This window comes from Eubalaena glacialis, chromosome 5 (assembly GCF_028564815.1).
Source record: "Eubalaena glacialis isolate mEubGla1 chromosome 5, mEubGla1.1.hap2.+ XY, whole genome shotgun sequence".
NCBI lineage: Eukaryota > Metazoa > Chordata > Mammalia > Artiodactyla > Balaenidae > Eubalaena > Eubalaena glacialis.
Window position 1 is genome coordinate 83191919 of NC_083720.1, and position 15251 is coordinate 83207169.

Sequence of the window (15251 nt, forward strand, 5' to 3'; positions counted from 1 at the left end):
GTGTGATTAAGGAAAAATAATAGCAGTATAATATGTTTATAGCATATATAGGAGTAAAACACGATAATAAGAGCACAAAGGATGGGAGGATGATAATTAGAAATATCCTGTTGTAAGGTTTTTATGTTTCTTATGAACTAATAGAATATTTTTTTAAGTAGAGGGTGATAAGTTAAATACGCATATAGTAATGTTTTGAGCAATAACTGAAGTCAACAAAAGAAGCATTGTTATGGATTGAATTTTTTCCTCTCCCCCTAGATTCATATGTTTAAGTCCTAACCCCAGTACCTCAGAATGTGCCCTTCTTGGAAATAGCATCATTGCAGGTGTAATTAAGATGAGTTCTACTGGAGTTAAGATGAGGTTCTCTTGGAGTAGAGTGGACCCCTAATTCAATGTGACTGGTATCCTTATATAAAAAGGAGAATTTTGGACACATACAGGAACCCAGGGAGAATGCCATGTGAAGATGAAGGCAGAGATCATGGTGATATTTCAATAAGCCAAGAACACCGAAGATTGACAGCAAACCAGTAGAAAGCAAGGGAAAGACATAGGACAGATTTCTCCTTCACATCTTATACTTCTAGCCTCTAAAACTGTGAGACAGTTAATTTCTGTTGTTAAGCCATCCAACCTGTGATACTTTGTTACAGCAGCCCTAACAAACTAATGCAGGCACAAATAAAAAGTCAGTAGCAAAGATAAAATGGAATACTAAAAGTACTCGGTTAACGCATGCCCAAAACAAGGCAGACAGAGGAAGAAACAAAATACAGGTTTCATGAAACGAAATCGAACACCTGAATAGTGAATTAAACTCAAACACTGCAGTAATTGCATTGAAGATAAATGGACCAAACACTCCAATTAAAAGGCAGAAATTGTCAGACTGGATAATAACTTTGTCAGATTCTCATAAAAATGAACATACATCAACTTTATGTCTGAGTAATTCCAATCCTAAATATTTATCTATGAGAAATGAAAACATATATCCACAAAAATATTTGTACAAGGATGTTCATACTAGCTTTATTGATAATAGCCAAAACCAGGAAATAGCCTGCATGTTTATCCATAGGAGAATGGATAAACAAACTGTGGTATATTGCTAATACAATATGACATTACTCCCCAATGAAAAAGAACAAACCACTGATGTATGCCACAAAAAGGAAAAGTCTCAAAAACATTGTTGAGTGAAGGAAACTAGACACTACTAAGTAAATATATACTGTTTGATTACTTGGTAATGGAAATCAGATGAGTTGTTTTTTTTGTGTGTGTTCCAGCAGGGTAGGGATTCAGTGGGAAGGGCATATATGAATCGTGGGGTAATGGAACTAACCCATGCTTCATAGGGTGGGTTAGGTGAATCTAGGCATTTGCCAAAATTGATCAAAATATGTTTAAGATCTCTTTATTTTATGTATGTAACTTGGGGAAAAATTGGAATAAGAAGCACATTTACTTATACTGACATGTGGTTGCTTTTTATTTGAATTTATCTATCTTTAGTGAACAATGTACACCATGTTTTAATCTACTAGTATACTACTACCACAAATATTTAATATTAATGTTCATACTGAGTTTCAGTTTACAAAGTAGACTGCATACATACTATATTTTATTCAGGCTTCAAAATTACTCTGAGTTAAACAGGAAAGGCTCAGTATGATTATCTCTGTTTTATAGAGGGGATGATGTCACTCATGTTTATTTATCCAGAATCAGTGAGGTGATCAGTGGCCAAGACAAATCTTAAATGACAATATTTTGACTCTGACTCATTTCAGTGAGTGTCTTCTACTGAAAGCTCAATAGTATATAAATTTAGTTCCTCCCCCTCTCCCCCTCACTTAACCTGCTTGCTTATGTCTCATTTATGTTAAGTGGTTCTCTTTGAGCATTAGGTGGCATAAAGCTTGGTGGCTTGTTGAATTGACCCTATGTTCTAAGCCAGTCATATTGTACTTCCATGTCCCTGAATAAAACCTAGTTATTGAAAACAGCCAATGACAAGAGTGAGATTATTTCCTTTGTGCATATAGTAGATTTAGAAGTAGAAGAAATGCCAACTCAAAATGTCTTTGTACTCTAAAGTAGAAAATCTATTTGTTTTAACCATATATTTCTGTCATCCTCCTTGCTCCACCTCCCCAAGGCTGCGAGATGTGTTGTGGTGATTATTAAAAGATCTTAGGTTGTTGAGGCATTAGGTACTTTCTTATGAGGAAGATAAGACTTTGGAATAATATTTAATACAGTATGTGAATAATGCAACATCTTAATAAATAAAATGATATGCTCAGATTCTTTTAAAAAAATTAGAAAATGTATCTCCCAAAATAGTATTAAACATTACTGCTATCTTCTGAAATTGGTCATCAAAACTTACATACTTGTGAGATCTTAGGAAGGACATTTCAAGAGTTACATTTACAACTCAAATAGGAAAGGGTGAATATAAATTAGAATCTCTCTGGAAAGTAGGTTTATCATGCAAAATAGGACTGATTCATTAGGGGGATTTATTTTACTCAATTAATAAAATATGATATCCTGCTGAAGACACGACTACAGCAAGTATAAACTGAAGTGGCAGAGAGGTCATAAAATCTCATTAAAAAGGATTTTAAAATTGTAGTCTCAGTAGTGAGTTAAATTAAAGAAAATGAGTGCACATATTTCTCATTCAGAATTATGTGTTCATAACCATAGGTTTTAAACTTCAGTCATAGAGCCCATATTAAGTTCTAATTAATATTGACCATCTTTTCAAATAATTTTAGTATCTATCTAGATTTCTACTTAGTCCTTCATGTTACAGATTACATGGAAAAACAGTTGAGACCATCTATATTTCACAGAGGCTAACCAATACTCACACTCATTAAAAGAGAATGGAAATGTCTGAGTAAATTACTTCTGACTTTACTGCTGACAGCTGGAATCTAGAGAACAGTTCGGAGTATAATATCCTTATCTCCCTAAGCAAGAAGTGGTCAGAATAGTTAACACCTCTTTTTACTTTCAGCAGACTTACAACTTAGAATCATTTAAACTGCTGTGATCGAATAATCAGATTGGATCATGCTGCTGCCACCAACTAAATCTGTTCAGAAAGCGGAATATGGCAAGAGGAAATAATTGAGTGTGTCTTCATTTTGAACGGAAAAAAGCAAGAAAAGTAGTAATTAAATACAATACCATGTTTTCAACAGATGTCATCTTTTGAGAATGAGTTACATAACACATCGTTCTGCCTCTGACAGTATCCATTGGAGGCTACTTTTGCCTTCTGTAGTGTGAACTAAGAATGTTAATGGTACCCCACAGAAGATCGCTGTTACGTAGTTAGCCGTAATTGCCTTTTTAGGGCACACAGTCTCATTATGTGGGATTTTGTGAGCAAACCCTGATTCTCTCTATTCTCCATATGACCTTATAGTTGTGACACATTCCATCATACTTTCTGATCTATTTGTCCATATCCATCTCTTATCCATAGGAAAACTCTGGGTGTGAAAACTCCATTTTATTAATTTATCTATCAGTGATAGTGATCCCTGTCAGGTCTTGACACATACTAGACACTCAATAGGTAGTTTTTATTTGTATGTAACAGTTTTTCTTTAAAAAAATTATTGATTTCCACCAGTCAGTACTTAGAAAAATAGACCATTTTTAATCATTTTTTACAGGTCATCGGGTCTCATTATCATTCTGGAGTTCTGCTTGGATGGGCTTCTTTTTTTGTTTGTTTTAAAGAAACAAAAATGATTTATTTTTCTAGAATAAGCTTGTTTTCCTTTGTAATTAACCAGAGTTTGACAAAGCTGTTTAATTTTCTGTTTAATTTTCTTTAACTATTTAGTGCTTTGGATTAATGGATACACCTTTCAATTTTTTTAAAGAATTTTTTAAAAGCAGTTTTAAGTTAACAACAAAATCGAGAGGAAGGTACAGAGATTTCCCTTACACCCCCTTATACCCCTTGCCTCCCCCATTATCAGCCTCATTCACCAGAATGATACTTTTTTTTTTTTTTTTTAACCAAGGACGAAGCTACATAGGCACAGCATTATTATCCAAAGTCCAGGATGTGCTTTAGAGTTTAGTTTAGGTGTTATACATTCTGTGGGTTTCGATAAAAGTATAGTGGCATATATCCATCATTATAGTATCATGTGGAATATTTTCACTGCCCTAAAAATCCTCTGTGATCTTCACACCCCACCTGCCAACAACCACTGATCTTTTTTTTATTGTCTTTATAGTTTTACCTTTTACAGAATGTCATATAGTTGGAATCGTACAGTATGTAGCCTTTTCAGATTGGCTTATTTTAGTTAGTAATATGCTGTTAAGGTATTTCCATATCTTTTCATGGTTTGATAGCTTATTTCTTTTTAGAGCTGAATAATATCCATTGTCTGGATGTACCAGAGTTTATTTATCCATTCATCTAACGAAGGCCACCTTGGGTGCTTCTAAGTCTTGGCAGTTATGAGTAAAGCTGCTATAAACATCTGTGTGCAGATTTTTGTATGGACATAAGTTTTCAACTCCTTTGGGTATCAAGGAATGCAATTGCTGGATCCTATGGTAAGAATATGTTTAGTTTTGTAAGAAGCTGCCAAACTGTCTTCCAAAGTTGGTTGTACATTTTACATTCCTACCAGCAATGTATCAGAGTTCCTGTTGTTCCACATTCATGCCAGCATTTAGTGTTGTGTATGTTCTGGTTGTTGGTCATTCTAATATGTGTGTAGTAGTATCTAGTTTTATTTTGCATTTCTCTAATAACATACGATGTGGAGCATCTTTTCATTTGCTTGTTTACCATCTGTATATCGTCTTTGGTGAGTTGTCTGTTAAGATCTTTGGCTCATTTCTTAAATCGTGTTTGTTCAAGAGTTCTTTTATGTTTGGGATAACAGTCCTTTATCAGATGTTTCTTTTGCAAATATTTTCTCCCAGTCTGTGGACTATCTTCTCATTCTCTTGACACTGCCTTTTGCAGAGCAAGAGTTTTTAATCTAGGATTTTAGTGAGTAGGCCTGAAGAATTGGGGAATGAAATCTGCATATACTTTTAAGTTGAAAACAGCTCTTAGTGAATGATTTTCTGTTCAGCAATGTTGGAATGATACACATTCCTTTCTAGGTCACTAAGTTAATCAAGTTAAGGATTTGTCTCCATTGACAATCCTATTGGTTACAGATATCATTGGTACTAGGAGGGTTTTTTGGGTTTTTTTGGTTTTAAAAAGGTCTTTTCCTATGCTGAGTAATCCTCTTTCAAGTCTGTGAAGCTAAATGTCTAATAAGCTATGTTTCTATTCTCATTAGGGGAGAAAGAACAGTCTAGAATATGAAACATCATTGCCTTTCACTAATGAACAAGGGAGGAAAATGAGCAAACTGGCATTCGTGTAGTAACTGCTATGTGCCAGACACTGTTAAGCACCTTGCATATATCATTTCAATTACTTCTCATCTAATTCAGGCATTTAGATATTGTTTCAGTTTTATTGATGAAGAAATTGAGTCCCATGGGATGTGGTAATTTTTAAAAATAGTTTTTCATCTTAAAAGTACTAGGGACATAATAAGAACACAGTTTCCTATGACTTCAGCCATCTCTTTCCAGTATTCTATATACTATGGTTCTCTCTTTTAAGTTCTTTAAATTACAGAAATAATGTTTTCCAAAAAAAAAAAAAAAAAATTCTAGTCCTTATAAGTAACCACTTTTAACAATCATATTTTAATGCTACATATATGAACTACATATAAGAAAAGGGGATCTTACTCTATATATTGCTCTAAATATAGAGCAGTTAAAATAGGTACTTGCAGTTAAATACATTTTGGAAAAGAATGCTAGTAAAAATAGTGCTATCTCATTCTTTTTAAATAGTTATATATAAAGGTAACATCACGTACTAATTAATGAAAAAATCAAGCTCATAAATTTTTTTGATAATATGATAACAAGATATGTATCCTTCTAGTATTTTGTATTTTATTAATGAGATAAGGTCTATAATTAATTCATCCTTAATAGCGGCAACATCTAAATTTGCCAAATAAATTTTTAAGGCTTTAGGCCTCTTTTTATTCTCAGGCATGTTTATCTTTTATTTGTATGCCTTCAGTTCTCAGTAAATTTATAGGTTGAACTTTGCTTTGTCTTTTTATATTATCGTTTATTTTTTAGAGGTCCTTTTTTTTTTTTGCTAGATTTATAGGTTATTTATATACTTTGTACCAGGGTTTAACCTTTTGTCACATCACTTAATTTTAATGATCTATACTTTTTTTTTTTTTTTTAAAGCACTAAGCAAAACACAGAACATCTTTTGGGTTAATCCTAATGATTGGTTATCATCATTTTACACCCTTGTTGTTTAAGATGAAAGTTTTAGAGAGAGTCCAATCACTTTTTTAAAGATGAGAAAATTAATGTATCAATACTATTTTTCTTTGACCTGTAAATAGCAAAGTTAGAACCAGCACCAAGCCCTCTCTAGTTATTATTTCTAGAAGATACCCATCTACATACACACATACACACACACACACACACACACACACACACTCACACACACATATATGGATTTGAGTCCACATCTCAGTTTGCTTTCCTGTTATAGAGATCCTTCATATTTTAGAAGGGAATTGTAATTTTTGTTCCAGTAAAGGTGACAAAGATTTACTGATCTAGCCTTGTCTAGGCTTCATTATGACCTTTTTCAGGATGGGCAGTTGGAACTGGAGCTGCAGTCCATTGTCTGGCATCTTTTCTGCCCTTTTAGAAGAGTATTGTATCCAGTTAACAATAACACATGTATATTGTAACCAGCTAAAGGTGTGAAAGTGGAGAAGCAATTTAGGGCAACTAAATCTACCAAGAGAAATAAAGACTTTTAATCTTTGTCTTGAACAATAGTAAATGTATCCATATATCCTCTCATGTTATCAGGATTTACAATGGAAATGTATTAAGGAGGATAATCAATAAAATACAACACCATTTTATAAAGTATAATCAAAATTGGACTTGATTCTATCTCAAAATACTCATTACTTTCTAAGAAGTAAATTATAATTGTTGGTAATACATACTCAATAACATTAGAAACGATGTATTTAATGGAAGCATATTATAAGGCTTCCAAAAGTTTTACCAGATTCAGTATGCAACTATATTATTAGCACTGTCTATCTTGCGTGAAGTTTCTCTATTGTATATTTTTGCAATGATATCGTCCTAAAACTTAAATAGTAAATTCCAATTGTAATGTTTTTATAACAATATTTATTTTAAAAGTTATGACTACTATCCTTCATGTTTTTGTAATTTTTTGGTATTTTTATTTTAATATGTTTTCTGGGGTTTTTTTGTTAATTTTTTTGTTTTGTTGTTTTGGAATCTTTTGACCAAAAGTGACTACCAAGTGAACTAAATGAATAAATGATATTAATTTGACCTGGATCCTTATCAGTTGAAGAAGATAACTTGACTTCCGACTACAAGGTCATGATGGAGATCATCCTTCACCTTAACCATAGTATATAAAGTAATTAAAATAAAATAAAATATGAAAACAGTAAAATTAACGTGGCCCCTGTATTTATATATGAAGTGATAGTGAGCTGGCAGAATCTATGCTGATTGTGGATGATGAGCAATAAATAATTTTTAGAAGGGTGTTTTTTGAGTATCTGTTTGCCTGCTTAAGAAAAATAAAATGGAATAATAAAATAATACAGACAGGGATCAACTAAAGGACAAAGAGATTTGAGTAATATAATCAACCTCAATCATTGTGATTCTTGAACAAAATGATTTTTTTTCCTATTAATTTGGTAGTTTTAAAATGTTGGGAGGAAAGGTTTTAGCTTATGGAGGCACTTTCCATATGAGAATGAGGTTAGAAATCTTAGCAAATCATTATTGGTCCATTAGAAAGCAGAAATGATTCTTTTTTTGGATCATATTACAAGGGTAATTGCAATCCCCAAACAAATACAGATGGGGTGATGAAAACTGATAAATAAACTGATAAATGTGTACAATGATTATAAATCCTTTGTATTTGCACTGTTTCCTAAATCACTAAAATACCACTAAATATATTTATACTGTTTATTGAGTCACTAAAAACAATTCACTAAATTATTAACATTTCTTGTCATTAATTGCTATATGAGAGCACTTCTAATATACAGTAGCCTGATCTACCAGCTGCAATTTTGAAAATATATTTCAAGTTGTAGTGTTTTTGAGATTTGGAATGAAAGCTTTTCATACAGAGACCAGTTTTACTTTCAGGGGCAGGCTTAAAACTCTTATTGAGTAATGTTTTCAAAATAAATTACTTTTAAAGATAATTTTAATAATGTTTTAAAAAATAAAAATTCTATTAAAAATATTTACGCCAAAGAAGGAAATATAATTGAATTATTATTTTTCAATCTTTCTGACAATGTTTGCATATGCATATTAAAAAAGAATTTCCTTAATACCCTCTAACAGAATTGGAGAAAGCATAATTTATTCTCTATGTTTTGCCAAGCATCTAAGGGATGGCCTTAGTATAGATAACTTAACAGAATATTGCAGAATACTGGAATCTTTGTTGTTGTTGGTGGTGGTGGTAGTTTTGTTTTGTTTGTTTGTTTTTTGTTTGTTTTGTTTTAGATATCAACATATGCATGGAACACAAAGCTATATAATTTTAAATTGGGGAAAATTTTTTGTATTACTTGATGATGGAATGCATAGGATTTTAAAAAAATTTTTATTGGAATATAGTCGATTTACAATGTTGTGTTACTTTCAGGTGTTCAACAAAGCAAATCAGTTCTACATCTACATATATACACTATTTTTTTTTTTTTTAAGATTCTTTTCCCATATAGGGCATTGCCGAGTGTTGAGTAGAGTTCCCTGTGCTATACAGCAGGTTCTTATTAGTTATCTACTTTATATATAGTAGTATGTATATGTTAATCCCAATCTCCCAGTTTATTCCTCCCCCTCCCTTATCCCCTGGTAACCATAGGATTTTAATAAGTATTTTTCATTTTATTTTTTACCCAATCTCAAAGTTAAAGATAGCTATTATTGTTGAAATCAAAGTAGAGGTTTCTTTGGATTGATTGATTAAATAAATCAGGGGAGAGCAAGCAATGGCCCTCATTCCAAACTAGGCCTATTGTAACACAACTTATTTATTTGTTTTTTGTCTGTGGAGGCTTTCTTGCTACAATGACAGATTTGAATATTTGTGACAGAGCCCATCAGTTCAGTGAGGCCTAAAACATTTACTACCTGACTTTTAAAGAAAACTTATGCTGACCTCTCAAAGGAATACATACATATATACCATACATAGATCATCACCATATTATAGTGCATTTTAGAAATCATTTTGAAGATAAATGTTTGGGTATAGAATCTATAAACTCTTCCAAGTTTATCAGTTTTTGCTTCCCTGACCTACAATATTTGTATTTCTATCATAATTATAACCACCTCTTTTTTTTCTTGTAAGAGCATTTTTTATATAATGGCTGCCAATAGAATAATTACTTAATGCCTTAGTCAGTTACTGAGCACTTGGTAGGCACAGAAAAAGTAAGTACTAATGATATAAAAGTGAATAATTTTGTTCACAATTCACTGGGAGAGTCAGAGATAATCTAAATCAACACATGCATTATAGGCACTAAACAAGATGTAGTCAGGCCTGGAGGAAACTCAACTATTCAGGACTCTAAACTGCAGAGAGCTCAGGCCTAACTTAAAATGACTTACAGAGCAAGAAATTACTTTTACCTGAAAAGCCCCAGGTTTAATTGACTTTAGGTCTCTCTTCATCTAGGTACTGAAGAGATGTGATCAGAAATCTGTCTTTCTCCACTTCTCTTGTCCTTTGTGTTGGGCTTCATTTTTAAGTGTTAGCATATTGGCTCCAGGAGCAGCAGACTTATGTACGTGACCTTTCAATCTCAGTTTTAGGTTACCAGCAATCTTTTTTCCAGTGTTCTCAGCAAAAATTCCAAGTTTGGATACTATTGACTTCTGTTGGATTGCAAGCCCATCCCTGATTCAGTCAGTGTGACCAGGGAGCTGCATTAGGCAGGTGAGGCTCACATGCCCAAATAGTTTGAACATATGAGCAAATGATTCTTCAGGGCAAAATCCAGATGCACTTATAGGAGTGGGTGCTAGGTAGACAAATCAATATTGACTACATGCAGTTAACCTGAAAACCTCTTCTAGGGAAACTTTTCAATAATGTGTAATTCCATGTAATTAGGATTTTCTACATTAATCTTTCTTTGTGATATTTTGGGCTAAAAAGAATATGACTTTTGTCTTTGGTGATGTACAATGAAAATGTATGGGAGAAGACTACATTGACTAATTTTTTTTTTGGTAAAAGTTGTATTTCTTATGTATAATCTGGTGATTAGTTAATTTAGAAATTTAAAACTTTTTAAAAAAGTTTCTGATTTTTTTATATCCCTGATAATGAAAATTTTTGTAATGAATGTGATTTATTTCATTAAGAAAAAAATATATATGTATGTTTGAACTTTCTCTTAGCACCCAAAATTTAGATATGAATATAAATACAGCATGGTTATTATATTAAATTGGATTCTCTTTTTCATTATTACCTATGAGGTGAGTTTGAAGTGTTTCCAGATGAATATATAAAATTGTTCATATGCTGTAGGATAAGTACTGACTTGAAAATTAAATATGAAAATGATTTTAACACTTCTGTATTTCTTAAAATTCTATTCCATGTTCTATTATTTCCTGAAATAAAAATGATTATGAAATTTGTATTATATAGTAAAAGACCTGAGTCTAAAGAAAATGTTATTCTTTAATTATTGTATATATAAGTATATTTAAAAAAATGCAAAGGAAACAGTGTTTTGAGAATGCGGTTCTCTAGGAATCTGACCTTTTTAAATGAGCTGCCTTTCACTGTTATTATTATTTTTATTTTTTTGGTATGGCTCCTGTTATCAGCATTATTAATACCTAAATGAAAGTGTCGTCTTGGTGACCAGTATTGTATTTACATATACTTTATTATTTGCCTCTTTTAATTCATACAGGAGCCCTATGAAGCATGGGTACAATTATCTCCATTATATAGATGAGGTGTTTGAGGCTTAGAAAGGTTAAGTAACTTATAAACTATAATAGCTGATAATTGACTGACCCAGGATTTATTCTCAAGTTTGCATAATTTTTAAGCAAATGTTTTTAATTTATGCAAGGCTACCTCTAATTACCTCTATCATGTAATTTGAAAATCATACATTTGAAAAGCATTATAATAAAAACAATAGTATATACATAAAATCTTCATTAGCAAAATTTTTATGATTGCATTTAATAGTAATGTGCTTCCTCAGGCTTACCATTAAGTCAAGTCAGTAGTAACTAAGATAAATAAAATGAAATAAAAGTAAAAAATGAGAAAACAGTTTAAATAATCAATTTTTTACATTAGGAAAAAAAATAAACTAAAGTTTGAGTTGCTTTTATGCAAATACTTGTCTTTCCTAGTTAAAGCATTTTTGGCTCAAGATTGTGGTAGTCGTTAGTAACAACTGAGGCCTTCATTTTTCCTTCGATAGATAGATTCATTCAGAACACTTTTTAAATCAGTGATTTCTACATGCTGGCCACTATGATAAATTATGGCACAAAAATTGGCAAATTTAACTTCTGCATAAGTCAAGTTTCTAAAAAAGATTTATTATATTTTTCTTCTTATGGAACTCTAAGTACACAGTTGACTTGAATTTAATTCAAATAAAACAAATATAATGTTACCATAGATTTAGAGTTTGAGTAAAAACATGTATTTCCTTTGGATTTATGAGATTCTAGATAAATGTGGAATATACTTTACTAACTGGTATAAAAGAAAAATACCTGCTTCCTTGTCAATGTTAAAATTCAAGATCAGTGGTTGACTTGGCCCCAGCTGTTTGGTTTTCTCCAGTAGCTTTTGATGTATTTTCTTAATCAGGTTCTTAATGTTGAAATAAAGCATTAAGTGTTCACTTTATTGCCAAAAGGATATTTATTGTTTTAGTGAGGCATACATTCCATCTTTTAGCAGACAGCGATACAAATTTCATGAATGTCCCTTAGTGCTCTCTTTTGATGCCACCACTTGTATTAAGTCTGCATCTTAAAATATCTTTAAAATATTAGTATGAATCAGTAGTTTAGTTTTCCTCTATGAAATTAAACTTATATATGACCATTTGCTGAGTGAACAAAAACTTGCAATAAATGTACATATAAATTGGTTGAAACATACAAAAAGTGTATTCTGTTACACTTTTTTTGATTGCTGTGTGCAGTGAACCCAAGAAGTCCTTGAAGATCAGGATAAATATATATTGGAACCCATATCCCTTAATTTTGGAATCTAAATTTTAAAACTGTGTGTTATAAATGACTATATACATGAGTTATTTAGCTCCTAGGTAAAATACAAGTCAAGTTTTTTTTTTTTTTTATATTTTTATCTTACTATTTTGTAAATTTTGGCAAGTTGAGATGCAGTAGTTGTATGCTACACTTCTAGAGTGGGTCTCCACTGAAAGGGGAAAACAGCCAATGTATGATTTAGAGAATTGAAACAGTGAATTTCCTAACTTTATCAGCCTCCTCACCCAGCATATACCATCTTGCTTGCTAGCTGACTACTTGTTCATTCCACTTAGACATTTCAAATTCAGTTAGCCATTGCAGCTACTTAATTTTTATCCCTTGCTGTTTCTCTCTTTGCTAAACTTCCACTGATTTTCTAAGTTGGTGTGCTATTGATGGCAGTCTCCCAGTATTCTTTTCACCTTGTAAAAGCAGCAAACACATCCTTCAGTTTGCATACATTTGCCAAATCTCTACCCTTTTGATACGTTTTATTTGTAAAATGTGTTTACTTACCAAGTGGATTAAAATGCTTGAAATACGGTAAGCAGTAAAAAGCATATATGTTTTTTCACCTTTCCTCCTGTCCATTCTTGTACTTCCCTTTCAGGTTTCTCCATTTTCTTTCCATCGTTTTTATGTAACTTGCTTCCCACTGAGAAGCCATGAGAGTGGCTTTCCCTCAAGCTGACGCAAGTATCGCTCTGTAATTAGACCATAGGGAATGCTGCAGAAGGAAACAGCCACCTTCTTCCCTGCCTTTAGGGACTATCATCTCTGCAATACACTTAAACTTTATAACCCTCAAGAGCTAATTCTACAGACATACATATATGCCTTAGGTAAATAAATGTTTATTTATAATTGCATATGTTCAAAAATATATTGCCAACTGATAGTAACTCTAATCAATCTCTGACAGTATGGGAATTTTATTCACATAGGTATTATTCTCTCTGGAGACTCAATTCTTTAAAACGTGTTGTAAAAATTTCGAATCAACACCAAAGCCAAGAAACAAGGTTGTCCTTTTAATTCTGTAGCTAACCAACTGTTTCAACCACTTCTTATATTTGCTTTTCTGGGAAATTTGAGTCTTTCTGACTAATTTTGAAAATGTTTCTTTCTTTGGAGAAAGAATAAACAACAACAACAAAATCTGGTTACTTGAATGTGTATATTGCATTGGAAATTGCTAAACATTTCAGATTGTATATTAGAAAACCAAAGGGTGGATACCCAAGATATTTCTTTTGACATATGAGATTTAGGTTTATCTCTTAATCTCTTTAAGGACAACGATAAACATTGGAGAGCAAGAGAGTCTGTTTGGAGTCTGTTTAACAGAGTGCTGCTATCTGCCACTCTGCCGCCTTATAGCACAATATAGCAGAGGAGCAGTGCTTGTCGAAGGGCATTGGGGGTTTACCAGCAGTCATTCAGAGCTCCTATTATGTACACATCAACCCAGAACCAGTGCTTCATGTATCATTTTCCTAATGTAGATCTACTGTAACTTTTGCCCCCTCTTGTATTCTCTGCCTTCTTGGATTTCACCACCAAACATTCAATTTCCAAAGCTAGAGTCTTCCTTGGTTCCTCCCTCGTTTTAATTCTTGACATTCTAACCAATTAAGACCTTTCAGTTTTACATAAATATATTTTGAATTACTTAAAATATATATTAAATATATTTTGAATTCACTTTTTTTCTCCATCTCTGTTATACAACCCCTATACCTGTAGGCCTTTACTTCACAGATTCATTTTCTATAGAAACGGCAGATTAATGTATATCAAAAGCAATGAGAGCTATTACTTCCGTGCTTATAACACATTCTATGATCTTACTTAACCAAGTAGATCAAGTCCAGACTCCTTTAATAACTAGGTGGATAACCTTTACATAAATCACAATTTCTCAAAGCCTTGCTTTTCTCATGTATACATGTATACAGCACTATTAGGGTCATTGTGAAGATTAGACAAGATAATGCACATGAAGCACTTTGCACAGCGCTGAACACAGAGGAAGCGATCGATACACGTTAGCTACTATCTTTATTAACGTGTTATACAAAATCTCTGTATTTGAGCCTCTGCTTGCCTCTCTGACCTCTTCTCTTGTCAGCCTGTCTGCTACTCCAAGAGCACCAAATGGCTTCTGGGTCTCTATGTAACAATGCTGTTTCAATTTTCTTTCTTTTCATCTGCCTGAAATGCCGTCTCTCTTCTTCCAGTAATTTCACCAAGGTGACTGTTATTCATCTCTCAACACTCAATTCTGATATCATTTCCAGGAAACCTGCCCTGATATATCCTATTCTGTCCAGGTTAGGTATCTGTATTATTTTCCTAGGGCTGCCAAAACAAAGTACCACAAACTAGGTGGCTTAAAACAACAAAATTTATTCTATCACAGTTCTGAAAGTCAGATATGCTAAGATGTCATAGGGCCCCACTGCCTCTGAACCTCTGGATAGAATCATTCCTTGCCTTCCTAGCTTCTGGTAGTGGCCCTCAATACTTGGTACTCCCTGGTTTGCAGCTGCGTCACTCTGATCTCTGCCTCAGTTATAATATGGTGTTCTCCCTGTGTGTCCAAATTTCCCTATACTATCATATTGTATTAAGGGCCCACACTACTCCACTCTGATCTCATCTTACCTAGTTACATCTGCAACAAGTCTAATTCCAAATAAGGTTACATTCTGAGGTACTGGGGGTTAACACTTAAACATATTTTTGAG

General features: G+C 32.7%; 1 protein-coding gene across 7 annotated transcripts in view; it reads left to right on the forward strand.

Moving 5' to 3' along the window:
- Nucleotides 1–15251, forward strand: part of ADGRL3 (adhesion G protein-coupled receptor L3) — an 858517-nt gene that overhangs the window by 440930 nt on the left and 402336 nt on the right. The gene's annotated exons all lie outside the window — the stretch shown is intronic.